Below are 10,622 nucleotides of genomic sequence, written 5' to 3'. Positions count from 1 at the left end.
ACGACATTGATGACGAACATTGATGACGATGACGATGATCATGACGATGATGATAATGACGATGATCATGACGACATTGATGACGATGGTGGTGACGACGATGATCATGACGATGGCGATCATGACGATGGCGATGGCGATGATGATAATGACGATGGCGATGATCATGACGACATTGATGACGATGGCGATGATGATAATGACGATGATCATGACGATATTAATGACGATGGCGATGGCGACGATCATGACGACGATCATGACGACGATTATGACGACGATTATGACGACGATCATGACGACGATCATGACGACATTGATGACGATGACGATGGCGATGATCATGACGATGGCGACGATGATAATGACGATCCTGACGACATTAATGACGATGGCGATGATGATGGCGATGATCATGACGACATTGATGGCAATGGCGACGACGATAATGACGATGATCATGACGACATTGATGACGATGACGATGGCGATGATCATGACGACAATGATGACGATGGTGATGATCATGACGATGACGACGATCATGACGATGACGACGATGATCATGACGACATTGACGACGACGCTGATTCCGCCTCTCCCCCCTCCCCTCTCCCCCTCCCCCCCCCCCCCTCGCCCCCACCCACCAGGGTCCCCCTCACGGCCTTCCCCGCGGGGGGCACGCCCCTCTCCCCCTACGACGACGAGGAGGGTGGGGGGGGGGCCCCCCTACCGCCCGGGGCTCGTGGAGGGGGGGGAGGAGGCGGGGGGGGACGAAGGGGGGGGGGGCGGCCGCCTGTTTGGACTTCCCTCCTATGAGGATGTCGTGGCCGAGGTGCAGAGAGAGCGCCTCGAGGCGGGGGGGGGGGCCAGCCCCCCACCGCAGTACCCCGGGTGAGCGATGCGCTGGGTAGCGACTCGCACGGGCACTCACCTGGGTACTCACCTGGGTACTCACCCGGGTACTCCACCTGGGTACTCACCTGGGTACTCACCCGGGTACTCAGCCGGGTGAGTACCTGTTACTCACCCGGGTACTCACCTGGGTACTCGCCTGGGTACTCACCCGGGTACTCAGCCGGGTGAGTACCTGGTTACTCACCCAGGTACTCACCTGGGTACTCGCCTGGTTACTCACCCGGGCACTCACCCGGGCACTCACCCGGGCACTCACCCGGGTACTCACCCGGGTACTCGCCTGGGTACTCACCCGGGTACTCGCATGGTTACTCACCTGGGTACTCACCTGGGCACTCACCCGGGCACTCACCCGGGTACTCACCTGGGTACTCACCTGGGTACTCACCTGGGTACTCACCCGGGTACTCACCTGGGTACTCACCTGGTTACTCACCTGGGTACTCACCTGGTTACTCACCCGGGTACTCACCCGGGTACTCACCCGGGTACTCACCCGGGTACTCACCTGAGTACTCACCCGGGTACTCGCCTGGTTACTCACCCGGGTACTCGCCTGGTTACTCACCCTGTTACTCACCCAGGTATTCACCTGGGTACTCACCTGGTTACTCACCCGGGTACTCGGCCTGGTTACTCACCCTGTTACTCACCCAGGTATTCACCTGGGTACTCACCTGGTTACTCACCAGGGCACTCACCCGGGTACTCACCCGGGTACTCACCCGGGCACTCACCCGGGTACTCGCCCAGGTACTTGCCTGGTTGAGCACTTAACGCTGTCTGAGTCTCCGCGTGCGTGTGTGTGTGTGTGTGTGCGTGTGCGTGCGCCTTAATAGGTGCTCGCTAACAGCGCCTTGCCCCTACAGTCCGTCGAGGCTACACGGGGGAGCTTTGTCTTATTTGTGTCCGTCTTGTCTCAAATGGGCGAGGTTTAGGACTGTGACTCATGCAGCTGCAATGGCTGCTTTGGGTACGCGGTCCGGACCTCCCCAGAGACCCTGGCTGACGGAGGAGGTGTTCAGGATGGTTGAGAAAAAGCGACAGGCCCACTGTCACCGGCTACAGAATCCCACGTCAGAGAATGAGGAGGGCTTACCGCAGCCTTCGCTCGGAGGTTCGGAGAGCCGTGAGGCGCTGCAAGGATGGGTGGTGGTCGCGGGTTGCTGAGGAGATGGAGTCTGCCTCAGTGGCCCACGATCACAAATCTCTATTTAACTCCATCAAAAAAGTAACCTGCAGCGCCACACCTATTACCATCATTAGGGGAAAAAACGGTGATTCAATCTCCAACCCCCCCCAGGAACAGGTTTGCAGATTTTGCTGAGCATTTCTGTGAGGTCCTGGGGGAGGGGAAATCCCTCAGCCTGGAAAACATCGTGGCACAAAGTGAGGATGACCCTGCTGAGGCTGCGGTGCCTCAAATATTGGAGGAAGAAGTCACCCCCTGTGAGTGGCTGGCTGAAGTGCCATCTGTTGAGGAAGTACTGAAGGCGATCCAGAGTCTGAGACCAGCGAAATGCTGAGGGAGGGTGGCGTTTGTGCACAGACTGCCCTATATGACATCATAACAACAGTCTGGACCACTGGACGGGTTCCGCAGGATTGGAAGGATGCCCTGGCGGTCCCCCTCTTTAAGAAGGGGGACCGCACAGACTGTAACAACTACAGGGGCATCTCACTCCTCAGTGTGCCGGGAAAGGTCCTGGCAAGGATTATTCAACATCGCCTTGCCAGGCTCGCTGAGGAGAGGCTTGCGGAGCCCCAATGCGGTTTCAGGAAAGGGCGGTCCTGCACAGATGCCATATTTTCTGTCCCGTCTGCTACAGCAGAGGTGTAGGGAATTCCAACAAGACCTACATCTCTGCTTTATTGACCTGGTCAAGGCCTATGATACCATCAGTAGGCCTGACTCTGGGTTGTTCTTCGTGCTTTTGGAGTCCCTGACCCGCTGCTCACGATCATTAAGGACCATCATGATGGTGAGCGGGCCCGGGGTAAAACTACGTGGTCGGGAGTCAGAGCCATTCCCTGTACACCTTGGGGTGCGACAGGGATGTCCTCTGGCTCCCACATTATTTAACATCTATTTTGACCACGTAGTTCATGAAGCCTGCAATAGCTGTACCAGGGGAATTTCCATTTTGTACAGATATAATGGGAGGCTGATCGATGCCCGGGTGCGGTCAAGGGATGGCTCCCTATTGCTCAACCACGTTATGTATGCTGATGATTTGGTAATTGCTGCTCACTCAGATGAGAAGTTGGAGACGCTGCTGCTGAGACTGGAGCGTACCACTAAGAGATGGGGCCTTACCATCAGCCCCACCAAAACTAAGCACCTGCCTGGGTATTTTGTACCATCGGACACTCCACCCCCACAACTCCCAATTGGTGATGGGGCAGTTGTGGAGAGAGTGGAGAGTTTCCCATTCCTGGGCAGTGTGCTCATGACCGGCTCCGGTTTAACAGCAGAGGTCTCGCTCCGAATCAGTCGAGCGGCAATATATTTTCATCGGTTGAGTAACGCTGTGTGGAAGCTATCTGGTCTGTCGCTCCGCACGAAGCTTCAGGTCTTCTCGGCCACGGTCATTCCCTCCCTTTTCTACGCTTGCGAAACGTGGACCCCCCTAATGGAGCATCTTCGCCGGTTAGAAACATTTAGGCTGGCCTGCCTATGATCTATCCTGGGTTTAACCAGGCTGGATTGTGTGAGGAGCTCAAAAATCCTTGAAAGATCTGGGCAAGGTCCCATCGGTGAGCTCCTCCAGCAGGCAAGGCTGCGTTGGCTGGGTCATGTAGCCCGCATGCCCAGCCACCGCATGCCGAAACAGCTTTTGTTCGGCCGGATCGAGGGGGCTAAACGGGCGCGGCACGGGCTAGATAAGAGATGGAGTGATTGGAGTGATGTGGTACAGGAGGACGTGGAGCTGAGTGGACTTGCTGATGACTGGTACCAGCGGTGTCAAGATCGGCCTCTGTGGAGGAGGCTCGTGAAGGATGCTACTGGGCAGTTGGAGGCAGTCGCCCTCCAACAACAACGGAGGGCGGAGGAGCGACGCTCAGAACAACGAGCGGAGCGCCGGGTGGCTAAAGCACAGCAAGTTGGCACAGTAGGGGGCACAGGTGGTGCATCAGCCAGTCATCTCAGTCAGTCGACCCGTGGCACCTGGGTCTGCCCCGTGACCTCCCTACCAGCAGGCGTTCGACACTTCACATGGCCTCAAGGTGCACATGGCCTGGCACAAGCGTCGTGGTGACGTCACCGCCACTTAGTGGCGAATGGCGGTTGTTGTTGTCTATCTCAACGAGTCTCCGCCTGTCTCTCTTGTGTGTGTGTGTCCGTCTATCTCACCTGGGTACTCGCCTCACACCATCAGTACTAACGCCATGAGTACTTAAACCGGAACTAACACTCCCCCCCTCCACCACCACTGTCTCCCTGTCCCCACCGTGTCTCCCTGTCCCCACCACTGTCTCCCTGTCCCCACCGTGTCTCCCTGTCCCCACCGTGTCTCCCTGTCCCCACCGTGTCTCCCTGTCCCCACCGTGTCTCACTGTCCCCACCGTGTCTCACTGTCCCCACCGTGTCTCACTGTCCCCACCGTGTCTCACTGTCCCCACCGTGTCTCCCTGTCCCCACCGTGTCTCCCTGTCCCCACCGTGTCTCCCTGTCCCCACCGTGTCTCCCTGTCCCCACCGTGTCTCCCTGTCCCCACCGTGTCTCCCTGTCCCCACCGTGTCTCCCTGTCCCCACCGTGTCTCCCTGTCTCCACCACTGTCTCCCTGTCCCCACCGTGTCTCCCTGTCCCCACCGTGTCTCCCTGTCCCCACCGTGTCTCCCTGTCCCCACCGTGTCTCCCTGTCCCCACCGTGTCTCCCTGTCCCCACCGTGTCTTCCTGTCCCCACCGTGTCTCCCTGTCCCCACCGTGTCTCCCTGTCCCCACCGTGTCTTCCTGTCCCCACCGTGTCTCCCTGTCCCCACCGTGTCTCCCTGTCCCCACCGTGTCTCCCTGTCCCCACCGTGTCTCACTGTCCCCACCGTGTCTCCCTGTCCCCACCGTGTCTCCCTGTCCCCTCCACTGTCTCCCTGTCCCCACCGTGTCTCCCTGTCCCCACCGTGTCTCCCTGTCCCCACCGTGTCTCCCTGTCCCCACCGTGTCTCCCTGTCCCCTCCACTGTCTCCCTGTCCCCACCGTGTCTCCCTGTCCCCACCGTGTCTCCCTGTCCCCACCGTGTCTCCCTGTCCCCACCGTGTCTCCCTGTCCCCACCGTGTCTCCCTGTCCCCACCGTGTCTCCCTGTCCCCACCACTGTCTCCCTGTCCCCACCGTGTCTCCCTGTCCCCACCGTGTCTCCCTGTCCCCACCGTGTCTCCCTGTCCCCACCGTGTCTCACTGTCCCCACCGTGTCTCCCTGTCCCCACCGTGTCTCCCTGTCCCCACCGTGTCTCCCTGTCCCCACCGTGTCTCCCTGTCCCCACCGTGTCTCCCTGTCCCCACCGTGTCTCACTGTCCCCACCGTGTCTCCCTGTCCCCACCGTGTCTCCCTGTCCCCACCGTGTCTCCCTGTCCCCACCGTGTCTCCCTGTCCCCACCGTGTCTCCCTGTCCCCACCGTGTCTCCCTGTCCCCACCGTGTCTCCCTGTCCCCACCGTGTCTCCCTGTCCCCACCACTGTCTCCCTGTCCCCACCGTGTCTCCCTGTCCCCACCGTGTCTCCCTGTCCCCACCGTGTCTCCCTGTCCCCACCGTGTCTCCCTGTCCCCACCGTGTCTCCCTGTCCCCACCGTGTCTCCCTGTCCCCACCGTGTCTCCCTGTCCCCACCGTGTCTCCCTGTCCCCACCGTGTCTCACTGTCCCCACCACTGTCTCCCTGTCCCCACCTTGTCTCCCTGTCCCCACCGTGTCTCCCTGTCCCCACCGTGTCTCCCTGTCCCCACCGTGTCTCCCTGTCCCCACCGTGTCTCCCTGTCCCCACCGTGTCTCCCTGTCCCCACCGTGTCTCCCTGTCCCCTCCACTGTCTCCCTGTCCCCACCGTGTCTCCCTGTCCCCACCGTGTCTCCCTGTCCCCACCGTGTCTCCCTGTCCCCACCGTGTCTCCCTGTCCCCACCGTGTCTCCCTGTCCCCACCGTGTCTCCCTGTCCCCACCGTGTCTCCCTGTCCCCACCGTGTCTCCCTGTCCCCACCGTGTCTCCCTGTCCCCACCGTGTCTCCCTGTCCCCACCACTGTCTCCCTGTCCCCACCGTGTCTCCCTGTCCCCACCGTGTCTCCCTGTCCCCACCGTGTCTCCCTGTCCCCACCGTGTCTCCCTGTCCCCACCACTGTCTCCCTGTCCCCACCGTGTCTCCCTGTCCCCACCGTGTCTCCCTGTCCCCACCGTGTCTCCCTGTCCCCACCGTGTCTCCCTGTCCCCACCGTGTCTCCCTGTCCCCACCGTGTCTCCCTGTCCCCACCGTGTCTCCCTGTCCCCACCGTGTCTCCCTGTCCCCACCGTGTCTCCCTGTCCCCACCACTGTCTCCCTGTCCCCACCGTGTCTCCCTGTCCCCACCGTGTCTCCCTGTCCCCACCGTGTCTCCCTGTCCCCACCACTGTCTCCCTGTCCCCACCGTGTCTCCCTGTCCCCACCTTGTCTCACTGTCCCCACCGTGTCTCCCTGTCCCCACCGTGTCTCCCTGTCCCCACCGTGTCTCCCTGTCCCCACCACTGTCTCCCTGTCCCCACCACTGTCTCCCTGTCCCCACCGTGTCTCCCTGTCCCCACCGTGTCTCCCTGTCCCCACCGTGTCTCCCTGTCCCCACCACTGTCTCCCTGTCCCCACCGTGTCTCCCTGTCCCCACCGTGTCTCCCTGTCCCCACCGTGTCTCCCTGTCCCCACCGTGTCTCCCTGTCCCCACCGTGTCTCCCTGTCCCCACCACTGTCTCACTGTCCCCACCGTGTCTCCCTGTCCCCACCGTGTCTCCCTGTCCCCACCGTGTCTCACTGTCCCCACCACTGTCTCCCTGTCCCCACCTTGTCTCCCTGTCCCCACCGTGTCTCCCTGTCCCCACCGTGTCTCCCTGTCCCCACCGTGTCTCCCTGTCCCCACCGTGTCTCCCTGTCCCCACCGTGTCTCCCTGTCCCCACCGTGTCTCCCTGTCCCCTCCACTGTCTCCCTGTCCCCACCGTGTCTCCCTGTCCCCACCGTGTCTCCCTGTCCCCACCGTGTCTCCCTGTCCCCACCGTGTCTCCCTGTCCCCACCGTGTCTCCCTGTCCCCACCGTGTCTCCCTGTCCCCACCGTGTCTCCCTGTCCCCACCACTGTCTCCCTGTCCCCACCGTGTCTCCCTGTCCGCACCGTGTCTCCCTGTCCCCACCGTGTCTCCCTGTCCCCACCGTGTCTCCCTGTCCCCACCGTGTCTCCCTGTCCCCACCGTGTCTCCCTGTCCCCACCGTGTCTCCCTGTCCCCACCGTGTCTCCCTGTCCCCACCGTGTCTCCCTGTCCCCACCGTGTCTCCCTGTCCCCACCGTGTCTCCCTGTCCCCACCGTGTCTCCCTGTCCCCACCGTGTCTCCCTGTCCCCACCGTGTCTCCCTGTCCCCACCGTGTCTCCCTGTCCCCACCACTGTCTCCCTGTCCCCACCGTGTCTCCCTGTCCCCACCGTGTCTCCCTGTCCCCACCGTGTCTCCCTGTCCCCACCGTGTCTCCCTGTCCCCACCGTGTCTCACTGTCCCCACCGTGTCTCCCTGTCCCCACCGTGTCTCCAGACATCCCCAGGACCTCATTCCAACGGCACCTCCCGTTGAAGATGCTGCGCTATCTCACCCGTGTCTCTCCGGAGACACGGACAGAGACACGGACAGGGACACGGACAGAGACACGGACAGAGACACGGACAGAGACACGGACATTCCCTCGGGACCACCCTCAATGCAGAGAGTCTGAGTCTCCGCGTGTCTCTCTGTGTCCGTGTGTCCGTCTATCTCAACGAGTCCGAGTGAATATCTGAATGGGTGGGTGAGTGAGCGGGTGGGTGAGCGAGTGAGTGAGCGGGTGGGTGAGCGAGTGAGTGAGCGGGTGAGTGAGCGGGTGAGTGAGCGGGTGAGTGAGCGGGTGAGTAGGTGAGTGAACGGGTGAGTGATTGAGTTAACGGGTGGGTGAGTGAACGGGTGGGTGAGTGAACGGGAGAGTGAGTGAGTGAACGGGTGGGTGAGTGAACGGGAGAGTGAGTGAGTGGACGGGTGAGGGAGTGAGTGAACGGGTGGGTGAGTGAACGGGTGAGGGAGTGAGTGAACGGGTGAGGGAGTGAGTGAACGGGTGAGGGAGTGAGTGAACGGGTGAGGGAGTGAGTGAACGGGTGAGGGAGTGAGTGAACGGGTGAGGGAGTGAGTGAACGGGTGAGTGAGTGAGCGAGTGAGTGAGCTGGTGAGTGAGTGAGCGGGTGAGTGAACGGGTGAGTGAGTGAGTGAACGGGTGAGTGAGCGGGTGAGTGAACGGGTGAGTGAGTGAGGGAGTGAACGGGCGAGTGAGTGAGCGGGTGAGTGGGTGAGTGAACTGGTGAGTGAGTGAACGGGCGAGTGAGTGAGTGAGTGAACAGGTGAGTGAGTGAGCGAGTGAGTGGGTGAGTGAACGGGCGGGTGAGTGAGCGAGTGAGTGAGTGAACTGGTGAGTGAGTGAGCGAGCGAGTGAGTGAGTGAGTGAACGGGCGGGTGAGTGAGTGAGTGAACTGGTGAGTGAGTGAGCGAGTGAGTGAACAGGTGAAGGGGTGAGTGGGTGAGTGAGCGGGTGAGTGAACTGGTGAGTGAGTGAGCGGGTGAGTGAGTGAGTGAGCGGGTGAGTGAGTGAGTGAGTGAGCGGGTGAGTGAGCCGGTGAGTGAGCGAGTGAGTGAGCGGGCGAGTGAGCGGGTGAGTGAGTGAGTGAGCGATTTGCGTCAAGGTCAATTTCACTGTTAAAGGTCATCAGCTGTACCAAAGAGGTCAACGTGTCAAAGGTCAACAATTGTAGGGGTCATTGTGTGTCGTGCGTAGATCGGACTCCTGGTTGCTGGCAACGGCTCTGCACCCATGGCAACCAGTTGCGGGCAACCAGTTGCGCGCAAACAGTTGCGTGCAACCAGTTGTGGGCAACCAGTTGCGTGCAACCAGTTGTGGGCAACCAGTTGCGTGCAACCAGTTGTGGGCAACCAGTTGCGCGAAACCGGTTGCGCGCAACCAGTTGCGGGCAACCAGTTGCGCGCAACCAGTTGTGGGCAACCAGTTGCGCGCAACCAGTTGTGGGCAACCAGTTGTGCGCAACCAGTTGTGGGCAACTGCGTCTCTTACACGCGCGGGCGGTTTGTGCAACAGGTTCAACCGGAGTTGCTCGCGACTCGCGGTTGCGAGCAACTTCTCTGCAACTCTGGGAGGGGCGGGGGGGGGGGTGTGGTTTTTATGGATTAAAACCGATTTTTACAAATCCACCAGGCTTGTCTGTGACGATGTCTCACCTGGTCACGAAGTCAACGCTTCGCTCACCACTTCGCTCACCACTTAGCTCACCACTTCACTCACCACTTCACTCACCACTTCACTCACCACTTCGCTCAGCACTTCGCTCAGCACTTCACTCACCACTCACCACTTCACTCACCACTTCACTCACCACTTCACTTACCACTTCACTCACCACTTCACTCACCACTTCACTCAACACTCACCACTTCACTCACCACTTCACTCACCACTTCACTCACCACTCACCACTTCACTCACCACTTCACTCACCACTTAGCTCACCACTTCACTCACCACTTCACTCACTTCACTCACCACTTAGCTCACCACTCACCACTTCACTCACCACTCACCACTTCACTCACCACTTCACTTACCACTTCACTCACCACTTCACTTACCACTTCACTCACCACTTAGCTCACCACTTCACTTACCACTTCACTCACCACTTCACTCACCACTCACCACTTCACTCACCACTTCACTCACCACTTCACTTACCACTTCACTCACCACTTCACTCACCACTTCACTCACCACTTCACTCACCACTCACCACTTCGCTCACCACTTCACTCACCAATTCACTCACTCACTTCACTCACCACTTCACTCACCACTTCACTCAACACTCACCACTTCACTCACCACTTCACTCACCACTTCACTCACCACTCACCACTTCACTCACCACTTCACTCAACACTCACCACTTAGCTCACCACTTCGCTCACCACTTCACTCACCACTTCACTCACTTCACTCACCACTTAGCTCACCACTCACCACTTCACTCACCACTTCACTCACCACTCACCACTTCACTCACCACTTCACTCACCACTCACCACTTCACTCACCACTTCACTCACCACTTCACTCAACACTCACCACTTCACTCACCACTTCACTCACCACTTCACTCACCACTCACCACTTCACTCACCACTTCACTCACCACTTCACTCACCACTTCACTCAACACTCACCACTTCACTCACCACTTAGCTCACCACTTCACTCACCACTTCACTCACCGCTCACCACTTCACTCACCATTTAACTCACCACTTAGCTCACCACTTCACTCACCACTTCACTCACTCCACTCACCACTTCACTCACCACTTCACTCACCAGTTCACTCACTTCACTCACCAATTCACTCACCACTTCGCTCACCACTTCGCTCACCACTTCACTCACCACTTCACTCACCACTTC

General features: G+C 59.6%; 1 long non-coding RNA gene across 1 annotated transcript; it reads left to right on the top strand.

The window, feature by feature from the left end:
• Positions 1–655: 655 nt before the first annotated feature.
• Positions 656–8,969, top strand: LOC116958687 (uncharacterized). Its single transcript, XR_012931687.1, has 2 exons — positions 656–894; positions 7,670–8,969. It is a non-coding gene; the product is annotated as an uncharacterized LOC116958687 (long non-coding RNA).
• The last annotated feature ends 1,653 nt before the right edge of the window (positions 8,970–10,622 follow it).

The sequence above is a fragment of the Petromyzon marinus genome, assembly GCF_048934315.1.
Source record: "Petromyzon marinus isolate PM22_M1 ecotype Great Lakes invasive population chromosome 80 unlocalized genomic scaffold, UKy_Petmar_22M1.pri1.0 chr80_unloc.1, whole genome shotgun sequence".
In the NCBI taxonomy this organism is placed as follows: Eukaryota; Metazoa; Chordata; class Hyperoartia; order Petromyzontiformes; family Petromyzontidae; genus Petromyzon; species Petromyzon marinus.
The sequence above is the reverse complement of the archived record's forward strand: the minus strand, read 5'-3'. Positions and strand labels throughout refer to the sequence as shown.